The sequence below is a fragment of the Pogona vitticeps genome, chromosome 2 (assembly GCF_051106095.1).
Source record: "Pogona vitticeps strain Pit_001003342236 chromosome 2, PviZW2.1, whole genome shotgun sequence".
NCBI classification, from domain to species: domain Eukaryota; kingdom Metazoa; phylum Chordata; class Lepidosauria; order Squamata; family Agamidae; genus Pogona; species Pogona vitticeps.
Window position 1 is genome coordinate 232,296,387 of NC_135784.1, and position 24,635 is coordinate 232,321,021.

At 40.6% G+C, this 24,635-nt stretch overlaps 1 long non-coding RNA gene across 1 annotated transcript; it reads right to left on the reverse strand.

The window, feature by feature from the left end:
• Positions 1 to 9,785: 9,785 nt before the first annotated feature.
• Positions 9,786 to 24,085, reverse strand: LOC110085448 (uncharacterized). The gene is made up of 2 exons (XR_012084328.2): positions 18,023 to 24,085; positions 9,786 to 11,218 (listed from the first exon to the last, which is right to left on the reverse strand). It is a non-coding gene; the product is annotated as an uncharacterized LOC110085448 (long non-coding RNA).
• Between the last annotated feature and the right edge of the window lie 550 nt (positions 24,086 to 24,635).

Below are 24,635 nucleotides of genomic sequence, written 5' to 3' on the forward strand. Positions count from 1 at the left end.
TCTGCCTGCTTTTAAGCTTGAGTTTAGTTATTGTGCTGGAGGTCATTCATTAATGAATACAGATCATACTTTCCAGGTGCACTTTGTTGGGTGAAGTCTGTCTCTCTGTATATTTTAATTGGTGGGTAGCAGCTCTGGTGGGTGACCTAGTGTGGTGTACTAGCTAGCAAGCGATGAACTAGGACTCAGGACCCTTTGGTTTCAAATCCCTATCCAGCCATGGAAACTTACGGGAGTATGTAGAACTAGTAAAACCATTCCTTAAATATTTCACTTGCCTTAAAAGCCCTATAAGGATTAAAGGTAAAGGTTCCCCTTGACATTTAGTCCAGTCATGTCCAACTCTAGGGGGCAGTGCTCATCCCTGTCTCCAAGCCGTAGAGCCAGCATTTGTCCGTAGACAATTTCTGTGTTCACATGGTCAGCGCGACTAGACACGGAACGCCTTCCCACCGTGGTGGTACCTATTTATCTACTCTTATTTACATGCTTTCAAACTGCTAGATTGGCAGGAGCTGGGACAAGCAATGGGAGCTCACTCCATCGCATGGATTTGATCTTACAACTGCTGGTCTTCTGACCTCGCAGCACAGAGGCTTCTGCAGTTTAACCCACAGCGCCACCACATCCCCTATAAGGATTACTGTAAAGCAATTCTGACTTGATGTTACACAACGCACAATAGCTCTAGTACAATGGTGCAGATCTCCAGCTTCAAGAACAATGTAGGGGTACTCTAGTGAGGGGAGAGCTGAATCCTGCCCTGGTCTTCAACTTGCCATGGTGTAGCTTCTTCCAAAGGCTTTCTTTCACCCATGCCAATGGCCAGCCAAGCCATATGCTACCGACAACCCATGCTTCAAAGGGGGAATTTATTAACTGCCAGAAACTTTTGACTGTCAGAGCAAGAACTTTTCACCTTTTCATGTACGTCAAATGTCAGAACTCAATTTAAGAGAAGAATTGCTGGAGAGGCAAACAATGAAGAGAGGGGTATTTTGTGCTGGAGGTGGAGTTATGTCTGGGCCATTTTTGTTTTAAAAAATTATTTCATTCTCTTCCATTATTTAGCGAGAAAGTGTCTCCTGCTATCATCTGTAGTTTTTCCCTAAGAGGAAGTCTATATGTTTGGCAAATTAAGACATTAAATCACCCACCACCAGTGATAAGGAAACTTGATTTCCAAACAAGGAATATGAGGGGTTTTTTTGGGGGGGGGAAAGGGGTTTATTCAGGGACTACCTTCTGTCCTGGTGGCAGGGGTGGAAAATTCCAATCAAATGGCACCAGGAATGAGGCATTTAAAAACACCCTCCCGAAAGCTGGTTGAAACCAGCACTCAGCTCACCTTAAGCAACATGTTTGGTGGATCTCTGCCATGACCATTTTGGAACTTTTATTCATACTTCTTCTACCCTTTGCCTGAGGAAGTGAATTTTATTCAGAAAACCTTGCATTGAATGTTTGATTTTTCTAAAAAATATTTTATTACAAACAAAACACACAAACAAGAATTAGATTGATTTAGATATAAGCACACACACTATATGTGTGCATAGAAATAGTTTGCTATCAGGACTAAGCAGGAAGTATCAGTATAACAGATGTTGATACAGTTTCTAGTTTGCACAGAAGCCAGAACAATGGCTCTATAACCTCTACATAATTTTGAAATAGCTTCCTATATGTTGCTTTTGGTGCAGGTAAGCTATTTCCTAAATGGAAAGGATGTCCTTTGTTTGCAGATGAGCTCTCATTTGTATCGCTCATCAAAATATTTTTTTAAAATTAACTAAAATATTGTATTGTGTTTCCCAAACTACAAGAAAGTCAAATAATCGTGATTTTTTTTTTTTGGCTTCCCCCTGGTGGCAACAAGATTTAATCTCTAGAAATTTAGGATATCGGAAACAGCAGCTGAATTTAGAAATGCAGGAGTCTACAGAAGCTCCTGATCCCCTGCAAACCCAATTAAAGAGTACACAGATTCACCTTGTACCCTTTAAAAGACATTCCAGTCCCCAGATCCACAATATTATTTGTATTTCCAGATCTCTGTTTTAAACAAACAAACAAACAAACAAACAAACAAACCCAAGTCATTCCTGAGAATGGTGGTGGTGGGAGAGTCAAATAGTTATGAGCTGCGGAGGCTATGTAGTATCCTGTGTGGCTTGTCCACTCAAACCCTATACAGTAATCATGCCTCCACAATTGCACACACTCAGTCCTAACATGGGAATCAGTAATGTTTCAGTATAGTTTACTAAAGTAAGCTCAGTGACAAAGTTCAGCATAATGGAAATGCTCCATTTTGAAAGAAAAACTGTCATGATTTCATTCCTTTCAGCAGCCTGTAGGGTAGGTAGTAAGCACACATGTTGATTTCCAGGGTCAGCACAGTAGGCTCCCTGTAGCCATGGGATCAGTATTCTCCAGTTTCACTTATCCAGAAAGCCTGTTTTCACATGCATTACCTCTAGTGGCCAGTAATGTAAAAGTAATATGGGGGGGGGGCTACTGTACTGCCCAAAGTTGGCAATTTATCACCACAAAGATTCCCCAGGTCTCTATGAGACCCCCATATTTTGGGCCATCTTTATGTCGGAAGTGCCAGTTATGGTGCAAGCTTACTTAGAAAAAAGGCCACCTGTCTGTCTCTCTGATAGCCTGCTGTGCATGCCACTGGCTGCTCCCAGAACTCCCATGTCACGGCTTCCATATCTGAATCCACCACTGGAGTTGGAGTATCCTTAACAATAATAGTATTTATGAAAATTGTGTTTACTAATGAAACAGGAACATTATGAACAAGTAAAATGTTTCTTTTAAACTGGAACTAAACAGAGTTGCTTTTCTGGACTCCTTACTTATTCCCACTCTCTCTGTCCTTGCTGAACCATCCTCTGTTCCTCCATTACCTGGGAGGACCACTTGAAATACTGTAAATTTTTTGTGTATAAGACACCCTCATGTATAAGACACCCCTCCCACTTTTCTAAACCAAAGTTTATTTCTTCGGAAGAAAGTGGAGGTGGAAAGCAGGGATCAAAGCACTTTGATGATTCCTGTTTTCCCCCTCCACTTTCTTGCGAGGAAAGTGCTTTCCCCCTCCACTTTGCAAAAAGTGGAGGGGGAGAGCAGGGATCAAAGCACTTTGATCTCTCCCCCTCCTTACTTCCATGTATAAGACAACCCTTAATTTTTTTAAAAAAAATTACCTTAAACATAAACATAAAGTTGTGCCTCACAAGATGAAATTAATCCATTCGGAGGAGGAGCTTCGTCTTGGTGAAGCTAGCAGCTCTTGGGAATAGCTCCCGGGAAAAGCTAGAACCACTTTGGTCTGGGACCCTCCCCAGAAACGGGGGAGCCAAGGAAGAGTCAGGAGAGACCCTTCTGCAGCAGTTGGTGAGCCACAGAAGTTAGAAGATTGGGCAGCAACTGAATTTTTCTTTCCTCTGGAAATTCACATCAGCCACAGATGAAGACGGGCGCCATTTTTGGCAACTAGCCAAAGACAGCTCCGTTCGCCGAGAATAAGAAAACAGAAGCACGGCGAAAGTATACATCAAAGTAAGTGGAAGCCCTTGTTCTATGAAAAACCTCATTAAATGAAGAACAAGTGATTGTGTGCAAATTTATGACCAAATGAGATAAGGAGCGGCATTCCTAGCATACCAGCTTTTACTTAAGCTGAAGGTCGAGTCATTTCTAAAGGAACAGCCAGGCAGAAATAGCTCGTGTCTCCATTAAAGGAGGAAAAATAACTCTTGAAGAATCAACTAACAGCCTTGAAAAAATAAATTCTGTTGCAAGCTGTTCACTTTGGACCCTTTTCCTCTTTTCCTCTTTGGATATATATTTTTAGACTGTGTGGGACTCTGCGTTCCGTGGATAATATATTTGCTGGGACCCTGATTGCTGGACCTCCCTTTTCGGGGGATGAGAAGGAAGCCTCTGGAAGTACAGTAAAAGGGAGAAGAACGGACTGTGAGCTGTGAACTGGGGGCTATGTGGTTTGAACTGAACTGGGATCTTGACAAATGACATTCTAATAATAGAGTCTTGCCGGGTGAAGGTTAAAACAAACTTGGAGAAGAGAAAAAAAGGGAAAAGAAGAAGCAACCGGTCTGAAAGTTATCAGCGACATGGAAAAGGATTAGACTACAAAGACACTTGAGAGATTCATGTTTTAGATTCCATCTTTTACTTGAATGTACCTGCTATCTTATTGCTAATATTGTATAATTGCAAGGTGAAATATTAGAAATATTGGATGTGTATTGGGGTAAAGGGGAGAGGGAATTTTAAGTGAAAATAGTGGAAACAGAAAATGGAACCTCCCCCTGAGAAAATTACAGATCGGTGGCTAGACTGGAAAACCTCTTTTCAGATGTCACTGTTGCAAAAATTCATGCAGGTAAACTATTATATTGACCAGATGGAAGACGTGATTGGAGGCTCTAGGGGAGGGAAGGTAGCGGAGGTTAAATTACACCAAAAAGAGATCTCAGAACCGGCTGTATTGATGAAGATATCAGATAATATACAAGGGATGGAGGGCCACCCAGTAAGCGATGTAGCGATAGCAGATGAGGTTGAAAAGCAAACTTTGAATGATATTGTTCCCCCTTTTAAAATATGGAAGAAAAAAGAGTCGCAGAAACAAAACAAGCACAGGGAGGGAAGGGGAGGGGAGAGCAGAATTTATATTATTTTGGGTCTGTTGAGTGTATTCTCAAGAAAAAAGGAGGGTGAAAGAGGGGATATATTTCACAATTGGCCTTGGTGTTCTGATGCTGTGGGAATAACATAGATTTAAGCTGTATTACACGTATAAGTTGAAAGCTAAAGAGGTTAATACATAGACAAAATAGTCAAAAGAAGAAGAAGAAAAAGAAGAAGAAAGATGAACCTTCATTGGAACATGAATACATTAGATGTTTATATACTTGATATGAAAGATTGAATGATTATACATTTGATGTTTTCTTATTCTCAAAACCCTCTTTCCATCCCCCCACTGCCCTTTGCCTTTTGTATTCCTTCCCCATTACCCAATAGTTTTGAAAAAAAAAAAAGATGAAATTAATCCATTCCATGGTTAATGACGTCTTGCGAAAATTTCATTTTATGAAGCAAGTTTTCTCATAGGAATGCATTGAAATTTAATTAATGTGTTCCTAGGGGGAGGAAAAGTCAGAAAAAGTCACTTACCAGGTAGTAAGACCGAGCAGACCGAACCCCACTCCTCCTTGGTAGCCCCGGAACAGCCTCACACAGCTCACACCATGTGTGAGCTCACACAGTTCACACCGTGTGTGAGCTCACACAGCTCTGCTGTGTGAGCAGAGTGCTGAACAGCTGATCATTGGGAACCAACAGAGAGGCGGCAACTATTTTGGATAGGCGGCAGCCATTTAGAGAGGCAGCAGCCATGTGGTCACATCTCCAAATGGCTGCTGCCTCTCCAAAATGGCTGCAGCCTCTCTGCTGGTTCCCAACGGTCAGCTGTTCAGCACTAGAGTCTGGCTGCTCCTGGGCTACCAAGGAGGAGCGGGCTCGGTCTACTCGGTCTTACTACCAGGTAAGTGACTTTTCTCTGACTTTCCCCCTCCATAAGAACGCATTAATTAAATTTCAATGCATTCCTATGAGAAACCCGCCTTGCAAGATGAAAAATATTGCAAGATGGCCCATCTTGCGGGGCACCAAAAAACTCACAAGACCCGTTCGTCTTGTGATTTTTTTCATCCCGCGAGGCGTTCGTCTTGTGAGGCACCACTGTAAAAATAAAATACACAAATCAAAATAAAATTTAACTGCGTTCTCCACCACCATAGACAGGACTGTCACACACCCCTAATTCCTCTGTATGTTCAGGTATGACAATTTCTCTTATCTCCACATCTGTTGCCACCCGAGGAAATTCTTCCTCAAGTACCAATTAGGACCACAGAATCAATCCTGTTAAATATAATATTTTTTATTAATAGATTAACATATTTAAGAATCAAGGAAATCATAGATGGTATTGTATTTGCTATTCATTAACCTTCATTCAACTTAGAAATACTGTATGCTGGTTACTTTGTATTTAGTTTCGATCACTTTATAACAGTTGCATTCAGTTCTCTTATACGTTTCTTTTCAAATGTTTCTTTCCAAAACAATTCTTCAAATTACCTAACTCTTTCCCTAACTCCTGACTAACTGTCCTATCTCAGTAATAACAGTAATTTTCTCATTTGGAATGATATCTTCCTGTGGAATAATATCTGTATGGCATATAATTATCTGAGAACAAGAGTCTCTTAATGCTAGATATTTGATATTATCAATATAAATATTTTCTCCAGCTGACTTCATCAATTCCATGTTGGTTTTAATGTAATAGCAGTGTACAATCTCTGCTAGAGGAGGCAGTTGCTCCTGTGTCACCATTTTGTCAGTTAAAATGTCATTCTGGCTTGCCTCAGAAATTTCATCTTGCTTTTGTATATAGTACATTTTTTAGGTACAACTCCCCCTGTTTTCTGTTTTCCCATTTCTTTGTTCTTAATAAATTCACAATTTGAAATAAAATGACCTGCTTTTCCACAACCATAACACGTTTCTAAATTTCTTTGTTCATTATAAGGGGTTCTGTCTCCCTTTCCCTGCAAAGCTTTTACCCTTCTGTTGGTACTGCTCTGAGGGTCTCTCTCTAAAATGGCTTCCATCTGTATATTTGCTTTTGTTGAAATCTTTGGGTTCTCTTTTTCTTTCTTCAAAGTTTCTGCCCAATTTCACTTCAGAATATTTTGAACTAATCTCTGATATTAAATCTGCAGATTCACTAGTCTGTTGTACTGTTTTAGGTTGTTTGTCTCTAAATATCTTATTTCAGCAGTTCCAATCCTATGTGGTTCTGCATATCCTCTAAAGTTTGCACGTTAGATTGTTCCATCCATTTTTTTAAATATCTAACTAGATTTGCCCCAAATTGTGAAATTGTCTAAATTTGCATCTGAGGTTTTCACTAGTTATTCCAAATCTTGAGAAAACTAATTTCTTAAAGATCTCATAATCTCTAGCTTGGTCTAATGAAATATTCGCGTAAATTTCAGATAATTCACCGCTAATTAAAGACCTTAGTACCAGCATGTGCTCTGATCCCATCATGTTATAGTCCCAGCAGGCTCTCTCAAATAAAATTAGAAAAGATTCAGGGCGATCCCCCTTTTTAAATTGAGGGAATTTCTTAAGGTCTACTGTTGAGACTCCTTCATTTGTACTGTTACTGTTATTACTGTTTAGAGATGCCATTTCCAGTTTTTTCATATCTAATTGATGTTGACGTTCCATCTCTTTTTCCCTTATTTCTATCTGCCTCTTTTCTGCTTCAGCCCTTGTTTTCATTTCTAATTGTTTTAACTGGAATTACTGTTCTTTCTCTAATTTCCATTTTAGAAACTCTAGGGAGATTTCTCTCCTTGAGGCACCCTCCTGTTCCCTTGAGCCCTCATATTCCTGGCCCTCTTGGTCTGAAATTTCCCGTTCCTGAGGTAATATTTGACTCTCTGCTAGCACCATAACTTCCTTGTTCCCTCTCTTGGCATACCGAACCGTTGTTGTGGGTTTTTCGGGCTCTTTGGCCATGTTCTGAAGGTTGTCCTTAGGAAGAACAACCTTCAGAACATGGCCAAAGAGCCCGAAAAACCCACAACAACCATTAGATACCATACCCAATTGTTTTTATTTTGTATAAATTGACAGGCTGTTTTCTTCCAGATTCAAACAGACAAGCCTCGGTTTAAAAAGGACCTCTTTCTTTTCTTTTCTTTTGTGTTAGAGAGATTGATACTTTGTAGCTTTCCCCAAGAGCCTATGATTGCTACTTTGTTACTTTAGGCACCAGCTTCTCCCCTCCATGTGCCTGATACTTTGTTTCTTTTGGCCTCCAGTCACTCAGCTGTTTCAGAAATACAGTGGTGCCTCGCATAACGTTTTTAATTGGTTCCAAAAAAAAAACACCTTATGCGAAAAAAACTTTATGAGAAACACCATTTCCCATAGAGATGCATTGGAAACCGGTTAATCCGTTCCAATAGGCACGGATTGCCATCCTTAAGCGAAAAAACCCATAGGAAACATCGTTAAACGATACAATGTATCCTCCATTGGAATGTATTGTAGCTGACTCAATAGGTTTCAATGGCTTTGCGAAGTCAATTTTTGCAAAATTAAGTGTGTCATAAAAGGGTCAAAAATGGTTTTAAATGCTTGGATTAGCTTCTGCACCCTCTAAAACGGATGCAAAAGTTAATTTGGCTTTGATCTGACTTTTCGTTAATTAATGGTGAATTTTTTTCCCCCAACTTTTGACAGCTGTCAAAATCTGACAGCTCCATTATTTCCTATGGGGGAAGAAAAAATTCACAAAAAATTAATGAAGACTCAGCAACTGTTCTAAATTCTTGGGTTCGTTAGAGGACCCCCTAAGTTGTGAGCAAACCTGATTTGGCGTTGATCTGAACTTTCGTTAATTTTTTGTAAATTGTTTTCTCCCCCATAGGAAAGCATGGAGCTGTCAGATTTTGACAGGTCCATTGGTTCCTATGGGCCAAAAAACAAAAATTCACAAAAAATTAACGAAAAGTCAGATCAACGCCAAATTAAGTATGCACACATTTTAGAAGGTGCACTAATGATTCCAAGCATTTAAAACTGTTTTTCAACATGTTAAGACACTTTTGTAATTGAAAAAATGAACATCGTTAAGTGAAGCAGGGGACCTAAAACAAAAAACGTTAAGCGAAGCATGGTCCCAAAAACGCTATGCGAAAATCGCCCATAGGGAAAAACGTTATACGAAGCACAATCTGACTCTGAAAAAATAAACGTTAAGCGAAAAAAACGTTAAATGAAGCAAACGTTATGCGAGGCACCACTGTACTGTATTTCTCTTTTGTAAGCCTCAGTTATATTCACTTCAGCTATTCCTTTAGATCTTGGCTTCCACTTTTGATCTCCTCAGCGCTCCCTTTCTCAGAGCCTTGGGATCTAAAGCTAGCCCTCTTGATCCTTACACTCTCAGCTTGAGGTAAACTTTTGACTACAGAAATCTCCTTAGAGTCCTTTTCCTGCCTTTGTCTTTCCACACTCAGGAGTCCCTACCAAGCTATTCACACAGAGCTTTAGGGTTTCCTACTCCTTCACTTGGACTATTGACAACCAGGTATCTTAGACTCAGAGAATTTCTTTTTCTTTTTGCCTACTGTCATTCATTTACCTTGAATCCCAGAACCAGAAAATTTCTTCTTTATTTTGGCTTACTGGATTCCTTTCTCTTCAAATCCCACCCAATAAATTTCACTGGATTTTCATTCTTATTCCACCGCTAAGCCACCACTTTATGTCACACACCCCCAGCTCCTCTGTATGTTCTCCCTAACAAAACAGGTTTGCCTTCGGGTATGACAATTTCTCTTATCTCCACATCCACTGCCACCAGAGGAAATCCTTCCTCAAGTACCAATTAGGACCACAGAATCAATCCTGTCAAATATAATATTGTTTATTAATAGATTAACATATTTAAGAATCAAGGAAATCATAGATGGTATTGTATTTGGTATTCATTAAACTTCATTTAACTTAGAAATATGCTGGTTACTTTGTATTTAGTTTCAATTACTTTATAACAGTTGCATTCAGTTCTCTTATACATTTCTTTTCAAGTGTTTCTTTCCAAAACAATTCTTCAAATTATCTAACTCTTTCCCTAACTCCTAACTGTCCTATCTCATCACTAACTGAATCCCCTAACTCCTGGCTAACTGAAATTCTAACTCTAACTGAAACTCTAACTGTCCTCCATTCTCTTCTTAGATTCCCTGGTTCCGCCCCCCTGCCCAACCATTGGTTACTAAATTAGTGTTCCATTGTGATGGACAGGTGTGGTTTCAGGCCTGTCCATCACAGGGACCTCTTGTAATAACCTTCAATTGCATTGATTCTTGATTTGGAGCTTTCCCCTTTCCTCTTGATAATACATATTCCAAGAATCTGCCCCATATGTCATAAAAATATTCTTTTTCAACTCTCCTTTCTTAACCTTTAGATTACAAGGTAATTTATCATTTATAGCTATATTTTATATTTCATTATACCATTCGTCCATTTGAAATTCAGATTTTGATTTCCATTGCCTAGCTATTATTAATCTCGCTGTTGTTAATAAATTAGTTATCAATTCTTTAATCATCTTATATTCCACATTCTCAAATATTGATAACAAAGCGATCTCAGGATTTAATTCTATGTATTTTCCACATATCATTTAATTATTTAAAATTTTGTTTCCAAAATCTTTGGACTTTTTCACATTCCCACCACATGTGAAAGTATGTACCAATTTCCTTCTCACATTTCCACAAGATATTCAGATAACTAGTATTAATTTTATTTAATTTTGTTGGTGTTAAATACCATCTTAGACACAGTTTTTTAAAAAATTCCCTTATTCTCACTGGCATAAATCTTAAAACCCTCATATTCCACATCTTCCTCCATTCTTCCTCATTTATCCTTTTTCCAAGGTCTTGTTCCCACACTAGCTTCACCCCTTCTTTATCACTTTCTTCTTCTTCTAAATTGAGCAGGAATCCATAAATTTTACTCACTGTGCCCTTTACTGAATCAGTCATCTGAATGTCTTCATATGACAATAGAAATTCTTTGTAATTCGTGTATTCTCTACCTTTCTTATATTTCTTTACCCATTAATTAGTCCATCTTTCTAATTGTATATATATTTCAACCATGAAATATTCTTACTTTGAATAATTTGTTTCATTTGCTCTATTGATCTCATTTTGTACAACCAATCTTTTAATCTAATCACTTTTTTCTTTAAATAATTCCACATACATTTTCATATTGACAGGAAAATTCTCTATTTCTGTCACTAATCCAAATGGATTTGTAGAATTAGTCCCTCAACATTCTTTTGAAACCAGAAAAAAAATCTGTGGAGAGGGATTTAGACTTTGGTAGGGTTTGAACTGAAGTTGCCCAGCCATCACTCTTCCATTGCTCTACCATGCAATGTTTTGGTAGTCAGTGGTCGGGCATATCCATCACCCTCTTATAGTAAGAGAATATAGCTAGAGTTCCTCTTTGTCACCTTTGAGGTCTCTTTCTGAGCTCTGTTTGTGCAAACTGGTTCTTTCTGAAAGAAAAGAATACCAATCGTTCATATTTCAAATAGACTCTTTATTTCTTCAATCATCGCCCCTCCCCCCTCCCCAAATTCTCCCTTCCCTCCACGCCTTTTATGGCTCCCGCAGGGGCATTTAAGAGTTACACTTTGTGCCCAAATAAGTTGCCAATCTCTGACAGACACGATTCTTGCCTGTTTTGCTTGGGAGAATCACATCAACCAACCTCTTGCTCTTGCTGCAAGAATTTCACTAAACAGGCCATCAATCTTCACCAATAGCATCTAAAGTCCTTTCTGTGGGAGCTGTCTCTCTGGCCACCACCTAAAATGGATGACTCTCAAACCACTCAACTACCTCTTGGCTTCTTCAATCACCAATTCACCGCTGTAGTCACCTAAGTCAAAGTCATGCAGATCAACATCTCAATCCACCCCAACACCTAAGACTACATCAAAACCAACCGGTACCAAACCGAAAAAATCAAAGAAGCCTCCCATAGATACTCAACCATTGGTACAGCACCCTTCCGTACAAAGTCAACCAACTATTGATCTTGATACCAATTGCAAATCCCTCCGTTGGGCCAACCACCCTCTCCTTTGCTCACCCAATCTCCATCTTGGGCAGATACCTCTGCTGAGGTCACCGTGCTACCCTATTCTGCCATGGTACCGAAGAGATCTAAATCCTCTCTCGAGCCTTCCATACAAGCAACCAATATACCTGCCCCCTCTCGGGAATGCTCATCATCCATACAGGCTACCACAACTTACTCGGGACCACTGCCCGGTACCACAAACCCTAGAAAACCTCAAAAGAGGAGACTAGACCTTCCCACACAAGCGGTACAGGAAAAGCATGATACCAGACCATTCAAGCACAATCGGGCAAATGTATCCTCCAATTCCTTCACATCACCTTCACCACAATACTTGTTGGACTGATTCCTCTATCTCCTCAGCCCAGCAGGAGTCACCACCTAATCTGGCCACCCCTGACTTTGATGTGGCTGATGCTAATCTCCCTTCCCATTCTGAGGATTTCTCATTTTACTTCCAGCTAGTACTCCACATTGCCAAGGCCATGGATCTAGACGTCCAACAACCTACTCAGTCGGAATCCGGCAAGGTATATGAAGATATCAATGAAGATCAGACCCCTCCCCTTCGTATGGGGTTCATTCCATCACTATTAAAGTTTATTAAACAGTCCTGGACCAAACGATCTTCAGTCCCTCAGATCTCTCGAACGGTCAAGAATCTATATAAAACCCATGGTACCAACATTGAATTTCTCTCCAAACATCCCCCTCCTAACTCTGTCATTATAGACGTGACCCAGAGTCGTTCTCATAACCGTTCCAACGCCACCCCAAATAACAAGGAGGGAAGGAAATTGGATATTATTGGTCACAGAGTTTACTTCCTCGTGTCCTTCACTCCGGGCTGCCAACTACCTAGCCACGATGGGAGCATACCACAGGTTCCTTTGGAACAAGGCTGTCCCATCTCTACAGTCCGCCTCTGGAAAATACAAACCTAGAGGTCTCGCCTATCATCAAGAATCCATGGCATTAGCACGTCAGGAGCCAATCACAGTGTGATACATTATCGAAGCAGCCTCCAAACACATGGTTACAGCTGTAGCCTTATGAAGACATGCTTTGCTACGTTATGCAAGCATTTCAGAAGATTCTAAAATGTGGATTGAGGACTTACCTTTCAAAGGCTCTGGTCTATTTGACAACAAGACAGATAAGATCCTCGATAACCTACAAAAGATGAGAAAAACTACACTTTCCTACACTACTCACCCATGTTATAGACCTCAACGCTATCAGTAGCGTCGCCAGTATCCATTCCACCAGTATGGCCTCTCCACAGCTCCCAGGGTATTTACGAAGTGCATGGCCCCCGTAGCAGCATTTATCCGCACCCTCGGAATCTCTGTATTCCCATACATCAACAACTGGTTACTCGTCACTCAATCATAATCTTAAGCTCTCAAAGACACTGCAATCACTCTTTCCCTTCTGGCAGATCTCAGCCTCAAGGTCAATCTTGAGAAGTCAGTGCTGACTCAATCTCAAAGAGTAGATTACCTAGGCGCAGTTCTCGATTCTCACTACGCCAAGAGCTTTCCTCCCTCGAGAACGCACGAACAAGATACACTCTCTTGTTGTTCACTTCCAACCATACACATCTGTTACCACCCATCAAACACAACGGCCTCATGGCTTCCACCACATCCATCATCCAACATGCCAGAATGAAAATACACTAGTTACAGGCGTGATACCTGTCGTTATTTGATCCACTTATCGACGCGCCCACTATGCGCCTACAAGTTACCCACGAGCTTGCTTCCCAGATGATTTGGTGGATCATGCCCTCCAATCTTTTCCTCAGTCAACCCTTTGCACCCCTCCAACTGTGAACACAGGTCACAACCAATGCCAGCCCTGTCAGTTGGGGTGCACACTGCAAAGACCTTCAAATACATGCCACATGGTCCTCCCATGAAAATTTCTCCACATCAACAACCTGGAATTACTAGCTATCTCCAAAGCATTCCGTGCCTTTCTGCCAGCCATTCCAGGCACTGCAGTCCAAGTGACCACAGACAATACAATAGCACTATATCAACAAACAGGGAGGTACACATTCTATACCTCTCCTCTACCTTGCTGTCCAATTCTGCCTAGATAACTACATCTTTCCAATGGCAGTCCACATTGCCATGCAAGACAACGTATGGGTGGACTATCTAAGCAAACGAACCTCTCAGATGCAGGACTGGGTCCTCGACCACACCATCTTTTTCCAGCTTTGCAACAGGTGGAGTCAACTAGACATAGATTTGTTCACCACGACAGCCAACACTAAATGCACTGTGTACTTCTCAAGGGCAGGGATCGGCCTGGGATCTCTGGGCAATACCCTCATGGCAAATTGAGCCACCCATCTCCTCTACCTCTTTCCTCCAATACCACTACTCCTCCAAACCATCGTTAAGCTGAGACAAGACTGTGCCAATGTGATTCTGATTGGACAAGATGGTTGGACAGTGTCACGCAAGCTACTAACATGAATTTGACCCAATTCTGGGAGGCAGTGGAAGAAAGGAGGGCCTGGCGTGCTCTGGTCCATGGGGTCATCAAGAGTCGGACACAACAACTAAACAACAACAATGTCTTTTAAGAGTGTCATAGATCAAAGCACAAGGTAACAAAAATGTAATTTTAAAAATATATATTTATATTTAACAGATTTATCACGAACTTTTGCAGATCACATTGCACTTCCTCAAATGCATGGAGTACAATGATTCCTCAGCATAACATCGAAATATATGAATAGGCTAGTTTTATAACAGTTTGTGTACATTGGACCCTCGACCTATGGAATTAATCCGTATTGGAACGGTGGCTGCAGGTTGAAAAGTCCATAGGTTGAGGGTCCATTTCGCATAGGAATGCACTGAAAACCCGGTAATCTGTAACTGGCCCAAGAAACCTCCCCCCCCCAAAAAAAATTAAAATAATGACACCTTACCTTTCCGAAGCCTTCCAGGGGTCCCCTGCTGCAGCCATCGCTGCTGCCTGAGACCTCTGAGGGCTTCACTGCTGCTGCCACAGGCCTCTCAGAGGCCCCCACCCCCACCAATACAGGCTTTCCCAGGGTGGACTGGGCCTACCAGGGGAGGTCTTCCCCTGGTAGGCCCAGTCTACTTCCCGGGAAAGCCTACCAGGTAGGCCCTGTCCATCCTAGGAAAGCCTGTGTCGGCGGGGGGGGGGGACCTCTGGAGGCCTTCCCCGCCACCATGGGAGGCCTCTAGGAGGTCCCCACCACCGCCTATCGTGCTTCGGAGGCACTATCGGCGGCGGCAGGGGACCTCCGAGATGACTCCCATGGTGGTGGAGAAGCCCTGGAAGGCATCCAGAGGCACGATCGGCAGCCTACGGACTGGAAGGGGGAAGCGGGGGAAGCGCCAAATTTGAATTTGGTGCTTTCCCCACCTCCCCCTTCTAGTCTGTAGGTCGATTCTCTGGCTGCAGATTGAATGGAAATTTTGTGGCCAGAGAAGTCCATACCTGAAAAAGTACGCACGTCGAGCCATGCATACGTCGAGGGTCCACTGTATAGCCAAAATAAATTCTAAAAGGATTACAAAACATAATAGGATTCAGCATAGGAGAAGAGAAAAATACTTTCTTGACAGCAGAACTCATTCTTTAACTGCCTAGCAGGCAGATGTCTCTCTTAGGAGACATTTCTCATTAGTTTCTGCAGTGGCAGACAGGTTAATTTACTGCAGCAAGGTAGCAAAAGCTCATGGCACTCTTATTACAACAAACAGATTTATGATCACATGAGCTTTTGTTCATACTTAGCCCACTTGTTCAGATGTGGAAATGTGTTGCATATTCATGAAAGCTCACACAGTATTATAGTTTGTTAGTCTTAAAAGATACCACACGTTTCTTTATTATATGTTGTTACTTGACTTATTCTTTGGATGTTTATGCTAATTAGCCTGTTGAAAGTTAAGGACCTATGTCAATAATGTAACTGTTATTTTCTATAATCCATCTCATTCTGATCCCACATCCATGACCATACGTGCTGCATATACTATCTGAAATTCAATTATTGTACTCCACACATCTGAAAATGAGGAGCTGTAATTCACAAAAGTTCATGTTAAAATAATCTGTTATTCTTGAAAGTGCATTAACATAAAAATGACATTTTCAGAATAATGTTTTTTTAGCTACCTCTTTGAAAAATGTATAAGATAATGCCATTGTAGTACAGTATTTCTGGGTACTTCACTAATTCTGTAATATACTGTAATGCAGTGGTGTCGAACTGTGGCCCTCCAGATGTTCTTGGACTTCAACTCCCAGAAGCCTTCACCACCACCTCTGCTGGCCAGGATTTCTGGGAGTTGAAGGCCAAGAACATCTGGAGGGCCACAGTTCGACACCACTGCTGTAATGGCTTAAGCCTTATTTTCTTGAGCCAATGAATCAGAATAGAACAGTATGCATTGTTGCTCCAGGTGGCGCTATTTAACCATTTTTCAGAAAATAAATGTTTAAAAATATTTTTTTTAATGACAGACTACAATACCAGTCTCTCCTGATATGTTGCCAACTCTTTATAATTGTTTTTCATAAGTGCTCCTTTCGTGCAAGCTGCTTATGGAACTTAAAAACATATGCTTTAGTTTAGGCTTTGAATTGCAGCCTCATCTAAAATATATACTTTAGTTTTGGGGTGGGTTACATAACTGTTTGGGGAGTTTACCTATATAAATGGTTTCATAGGCAGGGTACAGATATGAAAAAGCAGGAAGAGGTCATACCAGCTGTGATAATCAGGCCATTCCCTGGCAGGCTTTCAGAAGTTTCTGGCCATGTTGATAAACACAACGCAAAAGAAATATAGGCCGAATCAGGATTGTGTAAGTCACAAAATGAACCTTATAAGGTGTGTGAACAATTATTTCCAATCTGTGGACCCCTTCAAATGTGTCAGGGCTCCCTGTGGGGCCATATGGCCCTTGTTGAGAATCGCTGCTCTACAGCGGAGATTCCCACACTGTGGTCTACAGCAGTGGTTCTTAACCTTTGTTACTTGGATGCTTTTGAACTGCAACTCCCAGAAACTCCAGTCAGGACAGTTGGTGGTGAAGGCTTCTGGGAGTTGCCGTCCAAAACTCCTGAGTAACCCAAGGTTAAGAACCAGTGGTCTACAGAACACTAATGTTCTGGAAGCTTAATGCAAACATTCCACAGAATGACTGCAGAACAATAAGGATCACCTGCTTTTAGTAATGCAGTTGATTTCTTTTTTTTTGCCCCTGATGATAGAGAGCAATTTTCTTGTCTGGAAAATAAAGTTTGAGAACCACTGCTCTAAGTGATTATATGTTATTTTTTTCTAAAGCTGCTCCAACAGTATGATGTGCCTGAATGTGGTGCTTCCAAATAATATGGGAAGATTAAATGCCAAGACTGCAAGTTCATCCTAGATATTTCCCGTGAGACTTACAATCTTTGTTGGACAATAATCTATATAAATAGTTGCATGGGTATGCATGCAGTTTTCCTAGAAAATCTTGCCTCCCAAAGATTTGGTTTCTTTATCTATTGGAAAATGAGTTTTCCCATGAAGACATTACAGTGGGGTCTTGACTTGAGAACTTAATCCGTATTGGAAGGCGGTTCTCAAGTCAAAAAGTTCTCAGGTCAAATCTGCATTTCCCATAGGAATGCATTGAAAACCATTTGATCCGTATCTGCTCTTTTCCGTCCATAGAAACTAATGGGAAGCTGCTATTCTGCCTTCAACCACTAAAGGGGGATATTTTGTTTCTTTTTTTCTTAGGTCAAGAAAGGTTCAGGGAAGGCAGGGAAAAGACAGTCCAGGCATTACAGTACCAGGCAGTCTGAAGACTGTCTCCCAATCCACTCTCTAAACGCTGGGAGGAGTGAGGAAGCAGACAGGCACCCTTTTCACTGGCCAACAGTTAACTGAAAGTTCACTTTTTGCACTTTCCCTGCCTCCCACGTGGGTTTTTTTTCAGTTCTTAACTCAAATCTAAGTATGTAAGTCAAGTCAATACTTTCCTATGAGAGTGGTTCTTAAGTCAAAATGTTCTTAACTCAAGCCGTTCTTAAGTCAAGACCCCACTGTACCTTGTATTGCCTAAGGCAGGGATGGGAAATATGTCGTTTTTAGGTATTGTTGGATTGCAATTCTCATCAGCTTTGGCATATATCAACAGAGGGATGCAAGATTTACCTGGAAAAGGAGAGATTGCAGGGTAGCATTTACAGGTCCTGAAGCAGGTACTCCAAGCCATCCGTTCCAGGTAGCCATTCCTTGGGAATTACATTGTTTAGGAGACTGGAAAATCACATGAAAGAAAATGTGAGACAGATGCAAGAGAGACAGCTGGAGTCTGAAAACACATGAGTATTGTTTCCCATAGAGCATGGACTTGTGTGATTATGCAGGCTCAGATATTACTTGGCGTGCCACATGATCTAGGGCAGCCCATCTCCACAGAGTCTTGGAACAAAATCTGGAATCAGGAGCTATTTCAATCAATATTGGCAAGTGTAGGAGAAACCACAGTCAAACTTATATATCACTGGCACTTAACACTGGTAAAACTAGCTCACACAACACACAGTTCTTTGAGCCTGTGTTGGAGAGGGTGTAGTAACTTGGAATCCTTTGCACATATATGATGGTCATGCCCCACAGTTCTAGCTATACATCTATATAAAAAAGAAGGTGTTACCATCTAAAAAAATTTCCCTTAACTTTACTAAGCCTTATGGCGCAGTGGTTAAACCGCTGTACTGCAGCCAAAACTGTGCTCACGACCTGGGGTTCAATCCCAGGTAGCCGGCTCAAGGTTGACTCAGCCTTCTATCCTTCCGAGGTCGGTAAAATGAGTACCCAGCTCACTGGGGGAGCAATGTGTAGCCTGCATAATTAACTTGTAAACTGCCCAGAGAGCACTATGGGGCAGTATATAAGCAGCACGCTTTGCTTTTGCTTTTTTCTAGACAACAACTCTAGGGTGCTGCATAAAGATTTAATTACTAATCTAAATGTTGCTGCACACCAAGAATGAGCAAAGCACTTGGAAGGGAGCTGATAACCTATGTGTGAATAATTGCTATATTATGGTCTGTGATTTAGCTATGTCTGAACATTTAACTCAAGAACTCAGGCATGCACAACACATCTTGGACACATATAACTTCAACACAACCTGTTTGTCCTTTATGATGTTCAACTAAACAAAGACAAATATACAAATCCTCTCAAGACTCATGGGACTATATTGAAGAATACGCTTATATACTGTAAATCTTCTTCAGACATTTCTGTTCTCACGTGAAACAATGAAAAAGAAGTCCTCACAACCATCATCTTTATAACTATAAAGCAAGCACAAACATGGAAGGAGTTAAAATCTACAGGAATACAGTACACATATAATATAAATGGAGTAATACTTTGCTCTCTCTTTCTCGCTCTTCTTCTCTCCCTCATGCAAAGCTCATTGTTATAATTTGATTGTAGAACTGTGTTTTGTATCAGTTTGTTACTATTTCAAATAAACCTGTTTTTAAAAAAGAAATTGAAAAAGAAATTGGCATGCTGCAAGAAATAGCATACCGTCCCACAAGCACTTTGCAGCTTAGTTCAAACAAAATTCCAATAAACATTGCTTTTCCTGCAGAAATAATGTACTCAGAATTTAATTATGATGGCTTTGTGACCTTCTTTCTTAGAACAACAACAAAAAGAAAGTCCCCTTCTTTCCTAGAACAAAAATCCCTCAGACAAAATCAATGACTAACCTGGTCAGAGAGCTGGGTGTTTGGTATGCATTAATTAAAGTTACCCAAAGCTTTTGCCAGGAGAGAAGTCTCATTTAGAATGCTGTATTTGTTATTTTGTCAGTTCCTGTTACGTACATACTTCATGCTTTTAATATCCTAAAAGCTAAAATGTTCCCAGTCTCAATTTTTTAAAATTAACCAATAACTAATGAAGTTTGGCTTAGTCCATCAGGACGTCTTGCTTCTCAACCAGCTGAAATGCCATTGCCCCAGCGACATCTGTGTTGCTTTCTTGGTTAACCTACATTCAAGTGTTTCTATGCCTTAAAGGCCAAGTTGAATCACATATAAGTCTGTATGCTTCCCATAGTGATAATGTATATATATGTACTCAAGAATAAGTTATGCAGAGTTCAATAATATTTACTCCTAGGTAAACATTAATATAGCAGCAAACTTCACAGTACATAGTATAACCCATGTGCCTTGAAAGTTGTCAGAGGAATCAGTGCTGTTTATATAATTCCTTTAAAAATGTATTTAGCAGCCAGCAACCAGCAAGCAAAAGTTATAAAGTTGTTTTGTACACCTGCAAAAGCAACGGTGTCATTTTCTAAACTCCTTTGTCATATATAGCTATTGGGATACGAAAATGTTTTGCTCTTCATCCAGACTACAGTTTGGATATTACAGTATCTGCTTATATATAAAAGCATTAGAGCACTCTGTTTCAAGTGATTGAACAGTTGCAGTGAAAAAAATATTTTGTTCTTCATGGTCTCTGTGAATGCACACTAATGGGTTAGGTCTGTGCCTGTTTTATGGACTGTTTGGTGAAATTTTTACAGTTTGGGCAAACGGATAGCTGATGCGCTTCCCTGAGACAGAACAGACAGGCGTCGTGTCCATCAGAAATTGGAATTTTGTTCATGCAGGAGGTGCAAAAAGGAACTGAGGCAATCGCTAGGACCACGTGGGCTACGAGGGAGGCGGTCCTAGCAAATTTTTAGCTCTAGAATATTCTGGAGACCTCTGCACAGGCACAGACTTAACCCATTAGTGTGAATTCACTGATGACCACTTGAAGAACCAGAGTTACAGGAAAGTAACCTCTCTTTTCTTGTGATTAATTAATAACTTAAAGAATATTTTACACAGTTGTAACTTGTTATAAAATATCAGCTGGAAGTGTTTCAGACTCAATCTCTGTGTGCATGGAGTTCATGGGGTAGATAACTTGGAGCCCTCCAGATATTTTGGAAGATGACTCCTATAAGCCCCAGCCACTATTACTAGTGATCATGGGTTATGGAAATTATACTAAAAACATCTGAAGGGCATCAGACTCTGTACAATGACAACCAACCACCATAGAGGATGAACAAAAAGTGTACATATTGTTTATAATCTACGTGACACAAGCAAATCATCTTTGATGGTGACCACATTATACTTGGATTCTTGATTTCAAAGGAAGTAAAAACTGATTGTGGCTGCATTTGTACACTGGATTTTAGGAAATCCAGTTCTAATCAACTCAGAAACAAGTAAGGCCCCATGGCACGTGGTCCTAACAAGTAAAGGATTTCAAGATGGGTGGGAGTTTCTTCAAAAGGAAATTCTAAAGGCCCAATTACACTGGCTGGATAGCTCAGTGGTTTAGGAATCTGGCTGTGAAGCCTGAAGTTGGGAATTTGATCCCCCACTGTGCCTCCTGGGGGAAGAGCTAGCCTGTGTGGTCATGGGTAAGCTACATTGTCCCAGGATGCCCCCAGAAGAAGGGAATGGTAATCCACTTCTGAGTATTCTCTACTTAGAAAACCTTGGAAATGGTCATCATAAGTTAGAGTTGACTTGATGGCAAATGATGATTCGTAAAAGCACAATTAACAAGATTTTTAAAAAGGTGGCAAACAACAAAAAAGGACCAACACAGCTTCACAAAAAGCTCAGAGAGGGCCTGAAAACAAAAAAGGACACATTTCAGAAGTGGAAGGGAGGCCAGGCCACAAAGGAAGAGAACAGATAGTAAAGAATTATAGGGATGGTATTGGGAAAGCAAAAGCTGAGAATAAGCTGAGGCCAGCAAGAGATGCTAAAAGCAACAAAAAAGTTCTTCAGGTGCATGTTTAGCAAAAGACAGACATAAAACAGTGGCTCAGCTACTCTTTGGAGATGGAAAAATGATAACAGATGAGAAAGAAAAGGCAGAAGGGTTCAATTCCTACTTTAGCTTGGTTTTCTTCAAAAAAATAATCTGATCTTCCAGGCAAATGTGAAGTATTTCCTCTTCAGGCAGGCTTTTAAGCAGTAAAATGCCGGTTTTTAACTTATAGGTTTTTTATGCTTTTATACTTGATTGTTTTAATTTTAATATATGTTTAATTGTTTTTAATTGTGATATTGTTATATTGTTTTAAATTTTTTTATTTTACCTCTTGTGAGTTGTCTTGGGTCCTCTATGGGAAGAAAGGTGGCATATACAAACAAACAAACAAACAAATGCAGGGAGGCACAGTTTCAACTTGAGATTGATAGACCAAATATCAAGGAACACCTAATTTCTTTGAACAATTTAGAATCTCCAGAGGGTGATGGACTGTACCCAATAGTATTGAAGAAGCTGGCTAAAGAACTTTCAGAACTACTGTAAATTGTTTTATTGCAGTCATGGTGGATGGATCAACTGCCAGATGACTGGAGGAGAGATAAGGTCCCTATCTTCAAAAAGGAAGAACCTGTGAACTACAGAACAGTCAGTCCAACATTAATTCTGGGTAAAATTCTGAGGCAGATTATAAAGCAATCAGTCTGTAAGCACCTTAAAAACAATGCAGTCATAACTAGAAGTCAACACTGACTTGTCAAGAACAAGTCCTGCCAGACTAATCTTATTTCAGTTTGATCGAATAATTGGCTTGGTAGACAGTAGGAATGCTGTGGATGTAATAGGTCTTGACTTCAGCAAAGCTTTTGGCAAAGTGTCCCATGACATTCTGATTAGCAAGCTAACTAAATGTGGGCTGGATAGAACAGCTCTCAGGTGGATCCACAATTGGCTACTGAATCATACTCAAAGAGTACATTGTCTCCTGGTTCTATATTTAAACTGCCACTCTTCAGTGAACCCTCCTAGACTGCATATAATTCCTGGAGCCTGCTAGGCATGAAACACAACATAAGGGAAGAGGAGGATTGAGTAGAGGAAAGAGCTAGACAAGCACCGGTATCGATGAAGGGAAAACTCAGTGTGAAAAAACTAATAATAGCAGATGAGCGAAGTAAAGAGAAGGAGCAGAGAAGCAATAATACCAGCATAGGGTGGAGAAGTCAGAATATTTGTGTAAATTAATATTCCTGCGAACTCCGTAATAATAATGTTTTGTTCCCTCATAGCTCCAAGACCATAAATAATATATCTCAAACACAGATAGGCATTAAGAATACCCTGAGAGTTGGCATCTTATATTTGTTTTTATAATCACTTTAAATATTTCTGTAGTTTAAAATACTATTTCAGTCATTGAGAATGAGATGGTGAGAAAGGATTGTGTCTGATCCCACCGGAAAAATTTGCTTTGCTGGGAGCAATCTCCCTTAAAGTGGCCCTTCCCTCCCTACAGGAACAGCTCCTGCCCAGCTCCAAAAAAAGAGTAGCCCTGTTACTGGACCAAAAGGGATAAGGCTTGTTTGCAATCTTCTGTATATTGTCTGATCACCAGAAAAATTGCATGATCTATTTCTCCATCTGAACACACCCTCAAATGTGTACCACAGCATTATCTGGTTATTTGGTTGCAGTCTCCCATGACTGGGAGAAAACTATTATTCAGGGCGATAACTCATATTAAAAGAAGGAGTTTTATAAGAATTCAGTATGCAAAAAAAGCAACTAGAAAAACTGCAGTGGGAGAAACCAAGACCACAAAACTACAGAGCAAGAAAGGGTGCATCCAGAACAGCTGAGAATCCAGAGCAGAACTGTGCAGGACAGGAAGGAAATAAAACAACAATGGCTGGAACCAGGAAAGGAAAATAATATTCTGTATTATCCACAGAGCATGGAAAAATTCCTTTATTGGACTGCAACTTCCAAAATCCAGCAGTCAGTATGTCTCATGGCCATACTAACTCTGATTCTCCTACAATCAGCCTTAGTTTATGGTTCCTTCTAACCATTCATTATGATTGATTTACTGTCAGCTTGTGCCATCCACTTTGATGGAAAGGTGCAACTCTAGCAGGTATGTTGCACTGACAGCAAAGTCGAGCTGCTTCCACTCAGTACAGTGAACCCTCGACTTACAGATGGCTCCACTTACAGACTTTTCGAGTTACAGACTTCTCTGGCCGCAAAATTTAGGTTTGACTTGCAGCCGGAGAATCAACCTACAGACTGGGGGGAAAAACCCAAAATGGAACAAAAACGGCCGGTTACGGATTAATTAGTTTTCAATGCATTGTAGGTCAATGGAGCCTCGACCTACAGACTTTTCGACCTGCAGCCACTGTTCCAGTACAGATTAATTCAGTAAGTCGAGGGTCCACTGTAGTTAATTTGTATTACAGTGGGGTCTTGACTTGAGAACTTAATCCGTATTGGAAGGTGGTTCTCAAGTCAAAAAGTCTGTAAGTCAAGTCTCCATTGACCTACAGTGCATTGAAAACCGATTAATCCCGTAACAGGCCGTTTTTGTTCCATTTTGGTTTTTTTCTGGTCTGTAAGTCAAATCTCAGTCTGCAAGTCAAACCTAAATTTTGCGGCCAGAGAAGTCTGTAACTCAAAAAGTCTGTAACTCAAGCCGTCTGTAAGTCAAGGGTCCACTGTACCTGCAAATAAACCTCACATGCCTATTGGTCCTATAGTCCCTGGCTTCACTCATAACCAAATGGGGACAGACTCAACATTAATACCTCAGAGGTATTATTTAAAACCTTAAAATATCACACTAAAAGAGATTGTACCAAACAGTGCAAGGCTGGCTCCTTCTGCTGTAGTAAATAAAGACATCACAGCTAAAACGGTGGAAACATGTCTATACTGCTTGCAC